Genomic DNA, 17,514 nt, shown 5'->3' with positions numbered 1-17,514 from the left:
CATCTGGGAGGCTATAAAAGACACTGCAGACCCAGGACAGCTCATTATTTCTCCTTGACGAAGAAATCTCTGTTGCATTCTGTGATGTCTGTGACAGTGTGTAATGAGGCACTTCACCATGTCAAGCCCAGAGTCATAATTCTGTCTTATCTGCTGCAGTAATGAGACTTTTTGAACTACTGAACTCAGCGGAAGTTATAGGTGTAAAGAAAATGCCTTGTGTTTTGCAACTATTTACAACAGGTGATGACCAGAGAATTCAGTTATTTTTTCCCTTGAGGACTAGATTGTATCAGGGCTAGAACTTAGAAATTAAGATCTATTTGTGGTTTCAGCAATGTTTAGCACTGATTTAATTCCATATTTGGCAGATTTCTTCTGTAGTTCTTGATTGGAGGTTGCTTGTTTTGCTTCTAGTTGTGCATTTTCTCTATTCTTCTTCCTGTCCTTTCCTGAAAGTTTTCCTAACTGTGAGACTTAAAAATGAAGGCCAAACTTTTGGATTTGGTGATGTATTCAGAAGTTGGCTGCATTTATTTACACTGGTGACTGCCAAGCCTGCATAGTCTTAGTAGACTATTGATCCAGCAGACGAGCATTGCATGGGATGTTTTCAAAGGAGTATCAATATGAAAATGTCAACTACTCATGTTCTTTCTGCAGAAGAGCACAAAAAATTTACTGTGTATGAAACAACTGAAACAAATACCTTTGGGGATAATAGCTGTGCATTTTAAATATTTTTGTTGTTGTTGTTGCTTTGAAAAGCAAAATACCAAAACAGTATCATACGTATCTTTTTCTAAGATGCAAACTGTTAAACGACTGCATTTTTGTGCATTGGTCAGATGTTCATCATTAACATTAATGTTTCCCTTGAAATGTTTGATTGATTATCTATTTATTCATAAATGTAAATCCAGAGCCAATGAAAGTTTGTCTTGTCATTAATTCTCAGCTGCCTTTTCTTCATGAGACAACTGAAGTATTTTTCCCTACATCTTTGCTAACATGAGGTAACTAAAATGAAATAAGCTGTAGTTGTAATCTGAGTTATCAGGATGACGTGGCCCTTGGCCTCTTGGCAGAATGTTCACAAACTCCCTTGTCTTTGTTACGGTTCTACTAAATGTCAGCTCCTGTGTGCTAAGAATAGACCTTGCTGCCTGCCACCATGATGTGACAGACCTTAGCCCTGACCTGCAGCTTGCCTTTCTTGGGGTGCAGAGAGAACTATTGGGACAGGGCCACCCAAGACTTAATTTTTTTTTTCCTTTCCTTTGCAGGGCAAATTCCTCCAAATAGTAGACACTTAAGAAAAGGAGAAGTTGGATGTGATTGGTTTGTTTGTGTACTATATCATCCTTCCAGATGACCTAGTTTAGGATTCTGATGAGATCTGAAGAGCAGAGTATTGAAAATGTTTGTGAGAGCCCATGTGCCAGAACAATATGGGGTAAAATCATCTTAATGAGATGTTAGATCATTTGCAGAGTACATCTCTCGGTAAATACAGTGAATTTATTTTTCTGAAGAAGAACACAATAGGCTTCTCACAGGATTGCACTTTCATAAAGCTGGAGAAAAATAAGTAGTGGTTTTGACTCTTCTAAAGCTCGTGCAGAAGCAGTTTTTGGTTGTACATCTATGGTTGTAGCCATCATTTTTACGCAGTCATTATTACCAGTCTGCTCCAGATTCACATGTAATGGTGGAACATTATACAAAAAAAAAAAAAAACAAACCCAACTTCTGCAGTTCTCTGGAGATAAAATGACTGTCTCTCATTGTTAGTTTTTGGGTTTTGTTTTGTTTTCAATCATCATGGAGATGTTTTATTGTTGTAAACTGAGATCCAGAACCTAAAAGAATCCAAAATAGTACTGTAGCTTCCAGCTAAAAATCAAGGCCTGTCAGGTGGTATCACATCCACTCTCATTTCTGCTTTATTTGACCCAAGAGGAAATTCGTTGTAATGCTTGCTAACCTTTACTGAACAAGAGTAGTGGCTTAATAAACATGATTTTTTTCCCTGGGGATCTTTGCTGCCTGGTCTATGTCTGGGCAAGGTTTCCCCCTTGACATTTTTCTACCCATGTCCTGAGTCTTCCAAGGAACCCAGCAGTAGCTCTTAAGGAGACAAATTGCATTAGAGTTCCTCTGGAAGAAGCACAGCCCAACAAAAACAATTACAGTACATAAAAAGAACAATGAGAAAAGCAGATTTTTACTGTTCTGAAATTGCAAGGGGCATCTCAGAAACCTGTCAAGTTCTCATTATCTCATTTTTTAAAGTGAAAAGGTAGGAGTATGGACGATGGATAGGAAACAAAACACATTTTGCTTTTCCGCAGTGCATCCTGCTAGTAAACTTCCACTGACTACAGGTCATGTTATAAAATGAATGCATAAAAGATGAATGAGTAAAGGTTATTTACAGAAGGGAAGTCGACTTACTATATGTTTTTTTAAATCTTAATTCTGGATGATGACATCCTCTAGTTAACTGCTTAACTTCAGCGAGTTAAATCCCTGAATAGCAATAACAGCATATTCTAATTTTTATATATATATATATATATATATATTTTTTTTTCTCTTTGCATCTTTCACCTTTCTGTCCTTGCTTAGAGTGAAATTCAGACTGAATACATGCTAGACTGCACTGATTTTTTTTCCTCTTGGTCTACATCCATCAACCAGAATAAATTCCATATTGAAATAATAAATATGTCTTCCCATCCAGGGAATTGCTTTACATTCCTTTTCACTTCCATACATGATGAATTATTTGTGCTTGTTTGCTGTGTCAGAACTGAAGAACATTAGCATCTCTTTGCAACTTACGTGCCAAAAACCTCTTTTCTTGATAAAACTCTTCCACTGCCCAAGTCACTATAAACATCTCACTCTAAGGATATGTAGTAAAAATGCAAGCGATGGCTTCCTTAGTAGATCTGAAGGCTCTGAAATGTACAGCTGCATCAATAAAAGGGGCGAAAATTCAAATTTGAAGGTACATTAGCCTGGCTACTGATATACACTTATTTTTAATGCCAGTGTTTTGTGACGAATATAGGTACACATGTGTGTATGTGTAACAAAAAACATTTGTTTTGACTCATTAAGTAAATGTGTATGGGAACTGCTGAGTCACAGCCTGAACCTCTGATTAATCACCTGAGGCGAGCAATGAGTCAGCCCTGGGAGCACAGGTGAAAGCAATTCACCTGTGCTGCAGGAAGGGGTGGAGCCTGGCTGCACCTTTCCTAGACCCATTGAAGAGCTGACTACCAGTGGGGAAGGATCTCTTTCTCTTTGGAAGATCCACTCCACTGGAGTTTCCTGAGCGAGCCCACGACATGGGTAAGCCTCCTATTTATTCTCTTTGTCTTGCTGTGCCTAACTCTCTTGCTTATTTCATTATTTCAACATCTTAATATTATTTGATTATATAATATTCCTTTATATAATTTTCATTGATTATACAAAATGCATGCGAATTCTCCATAGAAAACAATGGTAATGAACATAAAGGCAATATTTGTCAAATCATTCCGACTTAGTTTTGTATTAAACTGAAGTTCAACTCTCCTCTGCATTCTTATGTGTACAGCATGTTTTGTTGCTCCTTACAGCTTTGCTGTAATGAATGTAGTACCCATTCTTGTGCCATTATTGGACAAGAGATTTATAGGATCACAGGTCATTGTTATCCAAATAAGTTCATTGTTGTGATTTTAATACAGGAAAGTGAAATACAGTTAATATGTGACAGTTTAGTATTTTTAAATCATTCCCTTGGCTTGCAAAGAGCATAGTTCACTCTTCTGGGCCAAAAAAGTTACTTCGTTCTGAGTACATCCTACTTAAGTCTCCATACATGACTTTAAAAGAGTAAGCAAACTGTGAGTTTTGTTTGTTTTCATGACTTATCATGCTAGAACTTCAAATATAGAACTAAAGAGGTATTCTTTCTTGATAAGAATACTCTAGAGGTTATGGTAGCATTATTTTTATGGCATGGGCATGGAGTTAACAGGGCATGGAGTGATGTCTAATTACTTTAAGTAAATAAATTTGAGGATTCTACCTGATCATTAACATAAGTCAGGCTTAATTTAATTTACTTCTCCGAAACTTTTTCTAGTTTATGTCTTGAAGGTGGGAAAAATAGAAAACTTCAGCTATCCAATTCTGACTAGTTTAGGATTCTGGTTTGCATCCCCTTATCTATATCTTTCACTATCGATTAGAACTCATTTCCTATCATGTTATAATCTGATCAGCTTAAGATGCATTAAGGTGCTTATATGCTACTTTAAACACAGAAGACATTTTAGCAAATCGTTAGCTAAAATAAGTTAACAGGACACTTCTAAATCTTAGTCTAGACAAAGACATTACACACTTACTCATCTACAGTTAAATGAAGGCCTTTAACTTCTGCTCTTGAATGCTCAACCTGCCATAGGTGCATCATTTTGTTCTCTTTTAGATTAATTGTCTAATGAATAATTTTGTTCTCCATATGTCAACCAGAAGAACAGTGTCCGTGCTTTTAGAACTGTGTTAGTGCTGCAGTGTTGCTAAGTTGAAAGTAACAAAATAGAGTCAATGAATTATTGTTGTAAATGTCTGAGATATAAATAATAAAAAAAAAATATATAATTTGCTTGCTTACAAAAGATACCACTGGAAAAATTTCCTGGAAAATTGTTTAGATCTTATGGTGCCTTGGTAACAGTGGTATTTACAATGCACAGCCTGTTTTCATTAATTATACATATGTTGTACATGCATTATATTTATTGTTGAACAGCATACTACCGTATGTACTACTGACTTTTTTATTCTTAAAGATTGACATAATAATAAAACATTATTCTGTATTTTGTAGCAAATTTACATTTGTATAAAAGTACTATTACTTCAACCTGAAATCCACTTCTTGCAGGGGATATTTGTCCCCATTCCTGTTTCTTCATATGATGTTTAAAAGCCTCTATAATTACATGGGGGTACGAAACAGATATTAGAAGGGAAAATGAAGGATGAGGTAAGACACTTGTTCACACTAAGGGCTAATTATGCATCTGAGAGTTGGATTTTGGCTGTAAAATACCTGAAGCCCTGAGGGGAATTTTGCAACTGTTGTTGATTTATAATATTTGAAACACTGAAAAGGAAAAATCCTGCCTAGCACAGTGCATGCAGTGCAGATAGCCCTTTACTAATCAGAATACAACAGGTCTGAAATCTGTTCTTTTTCCATCAATACCAGTGAAAATGCACTGTTATTGAATAGTAGTGATAATTAACCAACTAAGAGCAAAAACAAAAAAAATATTTGTTTTCTCCACAAAATAACACAACATGGATACACTTGCTGATCATAGAGCATTATTGACTTGACTCCTATTAACAATGAAAATTGTAAAAAAAAAAAAAAAAATAAAATAAAAATTGTCTCACTCTTTTTCTAGACCATATTTTTAATAGCCCTTCCAGTTTCCCGAAGCAGGTAGGGACTCAGAGGCAATGTGTAATGATAGTAAAGCTGAGATTTTTTAAGGCTGAAAAAGAACTTTGAACACAAATAACCTGTTAAACTGGGTAGTTATGAGATTTTGGCCAGTTAAATTCCTTTTGACTTTTCCATCATGTTGAACGGTTAATATTAAGAGAGAAAGGAAATAGGTGGAGATATAAAAGGCAACAAATAAGTACAAGACTGTAGTTTGCTATGACTGGAAGCATGAGGAGTTTTCTATTGCACAATGTACTTACGATCTTATAGGAGCAAAAACAAAGGATGTATAAGTCAATGATCAACCACATGATTATCCATAAGTCTGAGACTCTGTCATGGCTCTGGGAGGGAATCCAGTAATTTGAGCCAAGCTCTTTTGAATAGTACCTAATAACAATGCACTTGTAAGTGGCTGGTTGGTTCTCTGAGAAAATGCAGGATATGTGTCTAAATGGCACAGCAAGAAAAAAGTAATGCAGTGAACTTATATAATATACTAAGCCTTTATGTAAGTTTTGCATCAAATATTGCATTCCTTCTCGTTCTTTTCCCTGTAACCAGGCTGGGTTTATTGTTTTACTTTTGCTAGTGCGTTGACAGGGTTGTGGAATAGATTTCTACTCAATTTTTAGATGCGTTTTGAAAAAGGTGTGATTAAAAGAAAATGCTCAAGTAAAAAACTGAGGAATCTTTGTGCTTAAGAAAAGTTAAACAGAATTTCTTCCTATGCCTCTCTGTCATACAGCTGAACACACTTATTTTATCTTTCATTATTGAGACTCATCCTGAAATCTTCGAGCAGTGAAACCCCTCGAAGTCTGGGGATACTGGAATAAGGCTGGTCCAATGTGTCCTACTGTGAATCAGTATGTTGACAAAGGTAGTTGGAGGGTGGTGGAGGTGTTTGGAGGAAATTTTGTCGTCTTCAATTTTCTTACTCTCAAGGATGTGCTACATCCTGTATTTGGAGCAGTTGTAAGAAGGACTCTTGTGTTTGACCAAATAGCATAAATATACAAGTAAAGTAGTAGCTTTCATTTAGTTTAGAATAGAGATAATGCTTTTTTTTTTTTTTTTTTTTTACCAAATTTCAGTGCCAATGTGTGCTTTATTGGTTGGAAAAAGCATCTTTTATTAGCTGATTTTGTGGTGAATGAAGCTGTGAGTGTTTTATGCTAGGTATCGTGGCTGTTTGATTTAAGTCCATTTCACCTTTGTTATACAGGAAAATGAGTCTGAAAATCTTCGTTCACTTGGCCTTCTAGCATGAAAGCGAAGGTTCCACTTCTGTTGTCAGCACTATTTTTTACTTGTTTCCAATGTCAGTATTAATTGGAAAATGTAAGCTTGGTTTTTGTGGAATTGTTTTGTGGAAGTGCTGGCTTGAATGCTTCTTGAATAAGGATGGATTTTAACACATGCCTACTATTAAGCATCATCAACAGAAAACCTCACTATGATGAAAAGCAAAGAAGATCTCACTTCTTTATGTATCCACATGAGCCACAGTAATAGAATTCAATGTCTAGTACTTCAGGAAAAAATTTTGTGCTCTAAAGCTTCTTTGTTCAGTTTTTTGTTGCTGTTGTTGTTTTTTACAGCATTATGACTTTGTAGCTGGTGAAAAGTTTGGCTGTTTGATTAGAATCTCTGTTAATCCCAGTCACAACAGCTCAATATCTGTAATCTTCTAAAATTCTCTTGCTGCTAGCAGCTGAGGCTTTTTAACAATGCTGTGTATTATTATTTGTTTCAAACTTTTTCTTACATATAGAAAATAGTTCTGTTTTATTACAGGTATTTTCATTTTTATTGTTCTCTTGCCTTGTATTGTATATTAGTGTCCTTAGAAGTCAAGACCCTGTGACCTGGAAAGAAGACCTCAGGACTGTATCTCCAGTGATCATTTCTGTGTTTTATCTCAGTTACAGACAATCTCCAGCTCTACAGTCAGCTCCATCCACACACACAACACTGGAACTTCTTGTTTGCTAATGAGCTGAAACATTGATGGGAATCACGTTTTATCTATAGTTTGGTTGTTATCTGTTTGAAAAGTGTGTAATATTAAATTTAGATGGGATAAAAAAACCAACCAAACAAGAAAACCCACCTCAGCCCGACAACTTAATAGTGATCTGCTCAAAGTTACTTGGTAGAGCAAATTCACAAATGCTAATTTTCAATGCAGTCACCAATATTAGCCATGCATTTTCATCAGCTGCAAACAAGAGCCTGTATGCTGTACTCATAAAAATCTGCATGGCCATCTGCACCATGGCTTGTCTTTCACATAGCTGTTGCCAAAGCTGAAAGGCACCACCTATCCCCTCACTGTGCCAACATCCACTGTTTGGTTCAGCAAGCATCATTGAATATCGATGTGCACAATTCTTTCTGCACAGAGGAATTCAGTGGCACACCTTTGCTTCAGGTGTACTTCCATGTTTGATGCCATTTTGTCAGCCTGCCCACTGCCACCACCTGTTGCACTGCAACAAAATGTAATGGAATATTGGGAATATTCAACTTCTACTGCCTTACCAGCCCCATCTGTCTCTCATGTCGTGGCCCACCATAATAAATAGGAGGCACTGATTTCAGAGCAGCCTTTGTACCACCTGTCCGCCACGTAAGTTGTGCTTGTTCCTTCTCCAACCCATTTTATTTTATCCTTTAAAAAGTGACAAGCGTGAGTCTTACAGAACTCGGTATCCTTTTCAGTATTTGCCCTAATCATTGTAGTAATAACATCTTAACTGGCACCTTTAGGGGAGTTTATTCAGTATTCTAGAAGATTACTGTACATATTAATGGCAGGTACGCGCTGTACTCTCTTGGCAGCCCAATAGGCCCAGTAACATGAAGTTCAGAAACTGCAGGCATTGTGCTCTGTTGTGTGCAGTAGTTTTCCCATAGGTCTTTTTTTGTTTCTTGTTTCTAAAAACAATTTGCAACTGTTCCTGATAGCAAAACTTAAAAAAAAAAAAAAAAAGTGAAAGACAAAGCTGATGCAGCAAAGTCTGTTAAGAAATGGGACTTATGTTTCTTTTGATGTTTTCACTTTTACTCTTTAACAAGGCTGAAATTAGAAAGGAATCAATATAATTTGATATGACCAAGGCTTGGTTTTAGATCTTTGTTTAACTTTTCCTAGCTTTCTTGGAGAACTGTGTAGTTCCTGGCTTCATGGAGGATGATATGCCACTGGAAAACAACTGTTTTAAAAGAGAAAAGGCAAAAGTGTGTGTAGTTCAGTCTGTGTATCCAGTCTCCTTTAAATTTTCAGTCCTGTGGGTAATATATTATCAGACTGATTCCAGTTTCCTGTTTATACAGTGTCTGGCTTTGATGCGAATGCAACAGATTAAGAAGCAGGAACAGAGTTCCTGTTTTAGTAATTTCTCATTAAGATGTATATAAGCCCAATGACACTGTGCTTGACAATTATTAAAAACATCAGACCAGCAAGCACGTACGTTTCATCAGTACCAAAGATTTAAAGACATACCACCTGAGCAGCAGCCCCACAGCTTCATCTTTGATCCAAGCTACAGATTAGGAAGAAGTTCTGCATGTGGTCTTACACGTGTTTTAAACTAAAAAGATCAGTCTGGGAAGGCACGATATTTCTGTTACAAGTAAATAATTCTTGCAGTAAAGTAAATCCCAAAGTTTCTGGAGTGCATAATTTATCAACCAAATTGATCTGGAAACAGTTGATAGGTTTGAGTGAAGTGATGTGCTGTTAATGTGTTTTCTGTTGTAGCAGTATATCTCCTCTTAGAGTGGTCTGCAAGCCACAGCACTCAGTCATTAATATAATAATTGAACAATTGTGTTGCATGCAGCAAAAATATGCTGCTTTTTCAAAGAAAGACAACAGAATACCACCATATATTGCATGTATAAATAAAGTATGCATGTCAATACAACTCTGTGTATTTGTAAGTAAATATGAGAGCCCAAGTGACTAGGTAGTAACTGATATTGCCACAAAGGAGTCATAGCAGAAATTCAGAGTACACCTGTAATGAGCTCCATGAGAAGTCCCAGCAATTTGACAGTTCATATAGACAGGCCAGGCCATATTATTTTCTCTCCAATTATGATTTCCCTTTGAAAAAGGATTTGGATGACCCCGGTGATCTGCATCACCTATTCCTGTGTTAACTTTCAAAAGTACTGAAGTGTGTACTTGTAATAGGACTTGTTTGTAACAAGCATCTGTCCCAGGTAAACCTAAAAAATAGCCTCAGTTTTTTTCCCCAGCAACACTGTAAAGTTCAAGAGAGCAATTCAAGGCTATGAGAATACTCTTTCTAAGCTATATATTACTAGCAAGTTTGCTGGACTTGTAGTTCAGTGGGTTTGTGAGCTTATCATACAGTTTCCTCTTTATGAATTGTTCATGCTACAGCTCCCCCTTTATTTTCTATTTTGCCTTCTTTAGGAATAATACTAAATTTATTATTAAGAGTCATATATGATTAGGAATAATATATTATTAGGACTAATAAATGTGTCTAAGCGTATTCATTCCATTATGTGCAATATCATTCTAGTTCCAGTACCTGTGATAACTGCAGCATGGTTTCAGTAACACAAGCCTTATACTTTAACAGCTATGGGCATAAGCATTTGAAGTATATAGAGCTGGTGAGATTTAACGTGGTGAATGTTTATCCTGTTACTGACTTTTTGTTCATTTCCAGCACTTACAGATGTGTAATTGTTTATTGATCCAGAATGTTTAGAAAATAGAAAAATGTTCATCTGCTATTAAAAGTCTGGTGATGCACTTCTGTTGGATGAGGGTTAGTTATCAAATATTAAAACTAAATGAGAACCAGTTGGACATAAATAAACCAGGACTTTCACTTAAGGTGTGCATATGCAGACTGGAACTATTCAATTCAGTGGTGGACTGGGTTGTTCTTATGTAGGTCACTCCAAAAGTAATGCCTCTTATTTATTTCCATGGAAACTACAATAGATATAAAGAGCAAAATAACAGTTTGATAGGGCAAATTTTCGGCTACAAAACACTACTTTTCAACATAGTCACCACCATTCTGTCATAGAAGCTTCTTTCCCTACCCCCAGCAAAATAAAGGCAATTCAGCTTTCTTTCTCAAAGAGAAATTTTTTTTAAATTACTGAGCTCATTGAATGTTGGACCTTGCATAGAATGTTGTTGTTGTTGTTGTTGCATTTATGTGATGATGATTTCTTGTCCATCTAGGTAATCTCTTTAGCTAGCAGAGTACTCAGTACAGACTTGAATCTCTGTCAACATGTCAGATTATTGCATTCTTCACAAGTTATTGATGGATAGGGCTAAGAAAACAATATATTGATGAGTCAAAACCCAGTATAATCTCTAAAATTTATTATTGCTAAAAATTGTGGGATTTTGATTTTACGCTTCTTTGCATGTCATGTTGCTAAACTGATAGGTTTAGGGAACTTGCAAGGTGAGACTGATGACAGAACCAAATGCTTCCTGAGGCAAATCTTTATATCTTTTGTGAATTGCACAAGAACAATCAGAAGGATACATTCCTTAGAAGGGTTTTAAACTTTATAAGGGAGTCTAATGGAACTTAAAAGCTGTAAAGTTGGCTAGCAGTTTATAGCCTACTTGGATGAGTATGGTCTGTATTCTTTCTTAGGCCAAGGTCAGTGGTTTAAATACTGCTGTAAAAACTGCTTGTGAACAACTACAAAAAATCCCTGCTGATGAGGGTGAAGCATTTTTGATGAAGACTTGTGTTTATAAAGGAAGTTTTTAGAGCTGGGATGGAAGAGTTTTTTGAAGACGATTTCTGCCACAGTTACTCCATAGCTCTTTAGTTTGGATTAGGATTTTTTGTTAATTTTGTTTGTTTGCTTGTTTATTTTTTCCAAATTGCTTTCTGGCAACATCAGTTTTTCAAGATTTCTTTTTCCTAGCTGATAGGCAGGATTGTTTTCTTCAGCTGTTTGGGCTAATGTTTCTGAATAAAGAACGTGGCTTCTTTTCTCTGAACTGGACAGTAAAAATTTCTGTGCGTGGCCATTTCTTGATAGAACTTTAGCTTTAGCCACGAGGCCACTTAACAGTGCCTGTGACAATCCAGTAACTGCTCATAAAAGGAATGGAAATGTCACAAGGCAATTACTACACTAAATGACATGCTGAGTCAAGACCCTATCTCTGTTCCACAAGTATAATGAGGTGGGTGCTTGAATTTTGAAAACCCCATGGAGACCTGGCTTAATTACCTGGTGTCCATCTCCTGCTGGAGGAGCCGTGGTGCTCAGCTCATTCTGCAGGCATTACTGCTACTGTTCAGAATCTCCTGCAATATTGAAGTTTTGTTCGTTTGCTTTTTGGTCTGCTTCTGAATAGTGGAAGCAAAGATGAACCTGTGTAATGAGATGGAGTGACTCTTGTTCTCTGTGGAGGAGCTGTGCGGAGAATGCCACAGGAGACCTGTGTGTGGGGTGACCTTTGTATCTCAATAGCGTCCCCATGGAGTGTCATTAGTATTTCTTCCTTCTCCTCAGTATCTGTATGAGACTTATTAAGGAGAGGGTGGTGGTCCCCAAGCTGATGTGTTCTCCAAGTCCTTGCAAGAGGTGGTCGGTACAGCTCCTTATCCCAACACCACCAGTGAGCTTCTACATCACAGTCATATGCTGCGTTTTCTGTGATCCCTCATTTCATGCAGCATTTAAATATCACAGCTATATGCATGTATTAAGGCCTGAAGTTAAGCAAACAGACTATTTGGCTGAGCACATGGAAATGGAGCAGCCAGCAGCTAGGAACCGCAACTTCGTCAGCAACACCACTAACCACCAGGACTTAAAGGGGATGCTCCAGACCTTACAAACTGCTCTTGCCTATATGGATTTAGCTACACATAACTAGTTCTTCCTGCAACAATCAGGCATTGTGTCTTTAATGTGATATCAGTAAAATATTTTTGTTTTTAAAAAGCCCACCCACAACAACATGCCGTTTTTAATGGTGGGATAGCAAAAGTTTGCAATGATGCTTTGCTAGTGGATGGGGGCAGTTACTAAAGAACAGTGTTGTTGTTTCAGGAGGAAAAAAAAACACCACCACCATTTCAAATAAGCTACTCCTGCAAGAAGACAAAATAATTTAAAGTTTAAAATAGCATTTTGAAAAGACAACAAACAAATCCTAAGTCTTATCATTCCCCTGCAAAATATCAGCAACTCTTTTATCTTCTTCTTTTGGCAAAGCTCAGACCCTTTCCCCCCCCCACATCAGCTTCTTCCCAAATGGAAGTGACTGGAGTGTCAAGGAGAGTTCTGCAAAGCTATGCCATTACTTTCAGGCACATTTAGCCCACGGGTTTTTGTGTGTCCTGAGCAGCTTTGATTCTGAGTTTCATGCTACTGAATATGTAATTGTCATTTTAGAAATATATATGACAAACGAAAGATCCTTTATTGTTGACAGTTACTGGAATTTGAAATATAAGTAGAGTTACAGTTTTGCTTACTATTAAGTATTCAGAGCCTGAGTTGCACGTGATAGCTGGAATATAAAATAAGCCTTTTTTTTTTTTTTTTTTGGCTTTGCTGACTTTTTCTGTAGGCCAGTAAAAGAACTTGGCAGTGTTTGTGTATCGTTTTTGGAATATGTCAAAACTTCCTAATGCACATGTTTTCCAGATGCTAAAATGAAGACGCCTAGGGTTTGGGAGTTTTATTTTTATCCAGCAGCAGAGGTCTTGGCACTAGCACCATTAAATCAATAAGCCACATTTGCTCTTTTCAAGGTATTTATAAGAGTATGATACAGACAAAAGAACTGGCGCTGCAGTTTATTTTGGAAACTGTTGACACAGCTCCTAATGCCAAACACACTGGGCTGGAAAAACCGGAGCTGGCACAAAAAATAAATTTAAAGAGTTGACTCCTTCCCTCTAATCAGTTAGCAGTACAGTGACCCCTGTGAGTATGAAATAATCCGTAAAAGAGCTTGTGTTGAAACAACTGTTTGGAAGCTACATGGAATTAAGGTATTTGCATCCCTCGAGAAGCTGCTTGTTTGTAAGATGTATGTTTTGCATGTATGTTGCTGTGCAGCACAGCATTTGTCATGTTTTCTGGGAAAGTTTCCTTTAGCAACTTTTAACCAAATATCAAACGCATTCTGTGATTAAACTTTGGGTTTGCATTAGATACCAGCACTCTACGTTCTAGACGTGAAACTATGTCAAGCTCTCCCACTGCCCTTAAAGGAAGCCACAAGCAGTTTCTTGAGCTGGCCGGCCGAGGCTTTGCTCCAGGGAACTGGTAGTCGGTCCAAGCTCCCCTGGATTTTTGTGGTGCACGCTGGGCCGGCTCAGCCCCATGCGGGAGCTGGCTGAAGTCAGCCCTCGTGCTTCGTCAGGCGGTTCAAAGCCAATGGGGCTGTCATCATCACTTGGCACGCCCGCAGGGTAACGCGAGGACAGGCAGAGGCTGCCAGAGCCTTCCCGGCGTTGAACTCTCCCAGGTCACTGCGGCGGGACCGGGGCTGGCCCAGGCAAAGTCAGTGGGGATGCGGCTCCAGCAGGTTTGGGGTAGTGCTGGTGGAAGGCAGGGCTGGGGGTTGGCCCCTTGTACCTGTGAATTTAATCTGAGCTGAGGCTCTGATGCTGTTTTTGCAAGGTTTTGTATCCGTGCATGGTGTGGAAGTTGGCACGCGTGCTTCATGCACTGGCTTAAAAGGAGTCTTGCCTTTGCTGCAGTTGTCCCAAGTGATAAAAATCCAGCACACACATTTTGAGTTACCATAATCTTTGTAGCCTGTGTGTTACTCAAAGGAAGCTTATCTCACTTAAAATCCTGCTCAACATATTGCACTGAACGTTGATATAAACCTTTAAGTTAAAGGAATGCTTGCTCACCTCCAGCACGTCTGTGCTGTTTGATCATGGGAACAGCTATGTACACACACATACATGGCTGTATGTGATTGTATGGCCACATCAAACCATTAAGCATGCAGCAGTGATTCCAGTATGAGCAGGCTAAGTCGGGATGTGCTATTTCTTTGACAGCACTGGGTAGCAGTGCCTTGATTAATATTGATACTCTAAGGAATAGAATGGAATAAAAAAAAAATCCATCAGAGCAAGAAAACTATTGTTACAGTAAAGAGAGAAAAGAGCACTGAAATGAACATGCTTATTACCATGCTTCTCAATTGCACAGAGACCAAATGACAGAGAGCGCGTTCTTCTCTTCCACATTGCTCTGCATATTTTGTCATTACGATGTAGAGCTGTCGCGACGGCTGTCTCCTGGTTATGATTTCCAAATCCCAGCTCATGATTAATACTGTTGGCTCAGACAATTGTAAAAGGCCCGTGCAGTAGCTGCATACATTTATCATAGTGCTCTAGCAGTAATGATGTGTGTTGCAATGTGGAGTGACATGGAGGGAGGAAGGAAGCGATGAGCAAGGGAGGGAAAGAAAGATGGTGCCATGCAGGGACTTTTCTGGTACGTTTTCCTCATTTGTCAGGTCAGCAATCAGACAGGTTTAAGTAGAAAGCTCATCACATGAATACCTTGCATTTCTGTGGCACTGTTAAAAACACCCTGAGCCACCTGTCATCAAGTTACCAAAAAAATGTAGGACTGATGGATTGACTCAGTATCCTCAAGTAAAGAGGAGGAATGGACAAGGTGCAGATCTTCATCCAAGTTCATGCTGAAGCTTTACCTTTGCCAGAGAAAGAGGGATTCTGGGCTGGCTGCATTCGGTCTCACACCAGCTTCAAGGGGAGGTGTACATATGCTTAGTGACAAGGCCAACTCAATCAGCAAACCTATTGTTATGTGCTCAGGTACATAAGTGTCATCATGAGTAGAAAAGGAATGAGCGGCTTGTGAAGGTAATATGGGATCCTTGGTACTCCTAGTCCTGCTTCGTAGGACTGCTTTGCCCTCTCTGCCTTTCATTCTCCCATCTCCATCTGCCCTCTTCACATCCCTGTCTTTCCTTTGGGTATTTTCTGTCCCACCATGCTGTATATCCATATCTTCTCAAGTTCCCCTTTCAATTCCAGGGCATCTCTTGTGGCTGTCTGGGTCCTTCTCTCACATTTAGGCAAAATCATTTGCCAAATTTTAGCTCACAGGTTATTGTTCAAATGTCCAAGTCTTATGCTCACATACATTGGTTTGGAGTATTTGTATACACCCTGATGTGCAGCTTGGTGTATAGAGGTGAAAGCACAATACCCGGTGCTTGCGTTATTTATTATGTAAATTTATCTGTCTGGAAATTACAGCATTGGGCTCTTTTGGACTTGGATGCTGAGTGAGCTTGATATTTGTGAACAATACTATGCTGTGAGCTATACCCTTCCCCTTTGTCACTGAGGATGTTTGCACAGATTTAAGCATTGTTTTTGTTTTGGCAGCGGCCAAATGCTCGGAGCAGGAAGCGGCTGCACCCTGATGGCTGTCATTTCCCCTTTGTGCGACTCCTGTTTACTGCCAGCTGCTTTCTTACAGACACATCGTGGCCTTTGATACAGCGGGCCCCACCGCTGACTCAGAGCTAGTAAGCCTTCTGTGACTGATTGCCTGTGCCGTTCTTCACAAGTGATAAGGTCAACCTCGAAAAATAAATAATTGAATTGTAGGATCTTTCACAACCCTCTGCTCAGATTACGGGATGGACGGGACGTGTATTCCCACTGAGTCAGTGAAGGGCAAGGAGAGAGGGTGTCTGGGAACATCTCAAGTGGACATGGGAGCTGGGCAGGTCTCTGATGCAGGAGTTTTTCCAGCGTGCTGTGGGTTAGTACTGGCAGACAGATGGCTTGCTGCCCAGTTGGGGATCTGTACTCTTGGTCCTCTGTCTGAATTTCCTCCCGCCACCACTTAAAAGCTTTCATTAAGTTCTGTCACTTGATAGGTTGGCTTGTTTTAATGCAGTGGAGCCCCACAGGCATTCAGCAGTCTCTTTGTGCTTGTTTTATAGGGCTCCACTGTATTTAGAAATGAATTAAAGCGTCTGAAAGGTTTGGCAGTTTCATTAGAGAAGGATAGTCCAATCCAAATTAGTGTAACTCACTTAAAATTGAAGTAAAATGTTTTAAGGAGAGTGATCTGATAAATATTGGCTTAGGCTAATTGGATTTTCAATAGACAAATCACTGCATTTTTCCCATTAGTTAGTGCTCTGAAGGCTTTTCTATTGTCCTGTAGAGTACCACTCCCTGTGTCTGGGCAGAGATGGCTGAGTGGAGTCACTTGCTGAAGCCTTCAGCCGTCTCAGAGCACCTGGAGCCTCCAGCTCAGGGAGGCTGCTTCTGTTTTTCAGTGATCTCCACAGGTTTGTTAATCCTTATGCTCAGTGTATGGATGAAATGATTGGCAGGCTGCCATCGACCTCTTGGAAGGAAGACTCTCTCCAGAATAAACACAGCATATAGCCTCTTGTGCTACATATATGGGAGATTATTATTTTTTTTTTATATAATAAAAGTAAAAGTAATGTTTTTTGGTATTAAGGGGGAACGGAAACAGACCATGTCTTTTCAAAGTTAACATCTCTCCTCCAATAAGACTCTAATTATACCTAAGTAGGACCTAGTAAATTTGAATCTTCTTTGCTCTATAATGGTATTCTTTTAAAATGTTATTTCCTATTAAAGCAAAAGAAGATAAAGTGATTCCTAACTTAATCTAATGTGGGAGCACCATCATTTGATTCCTTCCAAATGATGTTTTCTGACAAGGATATGCATACATTTAGTTGATTCCCAGCGCTAGCTGAAGAACTCCCATTTCATGAATGTCAAAGTTGATGTCCTACAGAGAAGGGAGCTGCTCCTCAAGCGTGCTTTCATTAAGGTACAACAGCATATGGCCTGGGAGGCAGTGGAGAAGTGAAACAGCTTCTTGGTTATTAATGGTGAAATGTTTATATTAGCAGTAATAGTAACAGAATA

General features: G+C 38.6%; 1 protein-coding gene and 1 long non-coding RNA gene across 8 annotated transcripts in view; both read left to right on the top strand.

Annotated features, from left to right (window-relative positions):
• Window positions 1–17,514, top strand: part of LOC116239835 (uncharacterized) — an 88,428-nt gene that overhangs the window by 29,298 nt on the left and 41,616 nt on the right. The gene's annotated exons all lie outside the window — the stretch shown is intronic.
• On the top strand, window positions 2,837–10,086 carry LOC149918381 (uncharacterized). The gene is made up of 3 exons (XR_016465412.1): window positions 2,837–3,366; window positions 6,759–6,874; window positions 7,375–10,086. It is a non-coding gene; the product is annotated as an uncharacterized LOC149918381 (long non-coding RNA).

Source organism: Phasianus colchicus, chromosome 3, assembly GCF_987193195.1.
Source record: "Phasianus colchicus chromosome 3, bPhaCol1.hap1.1, whole genome shotgun sequence".
NCBI lineage: Eukaryota > Metazoa > Chordata > Aves > Galliformes > Phasianidae > Phasianus > Phasianus colchicus.
The sequence above is the reverse complement of the archived record's forward strand: the minus strand, read 5'-3'. Positions and strand labels throughout refer to the sequence as shown.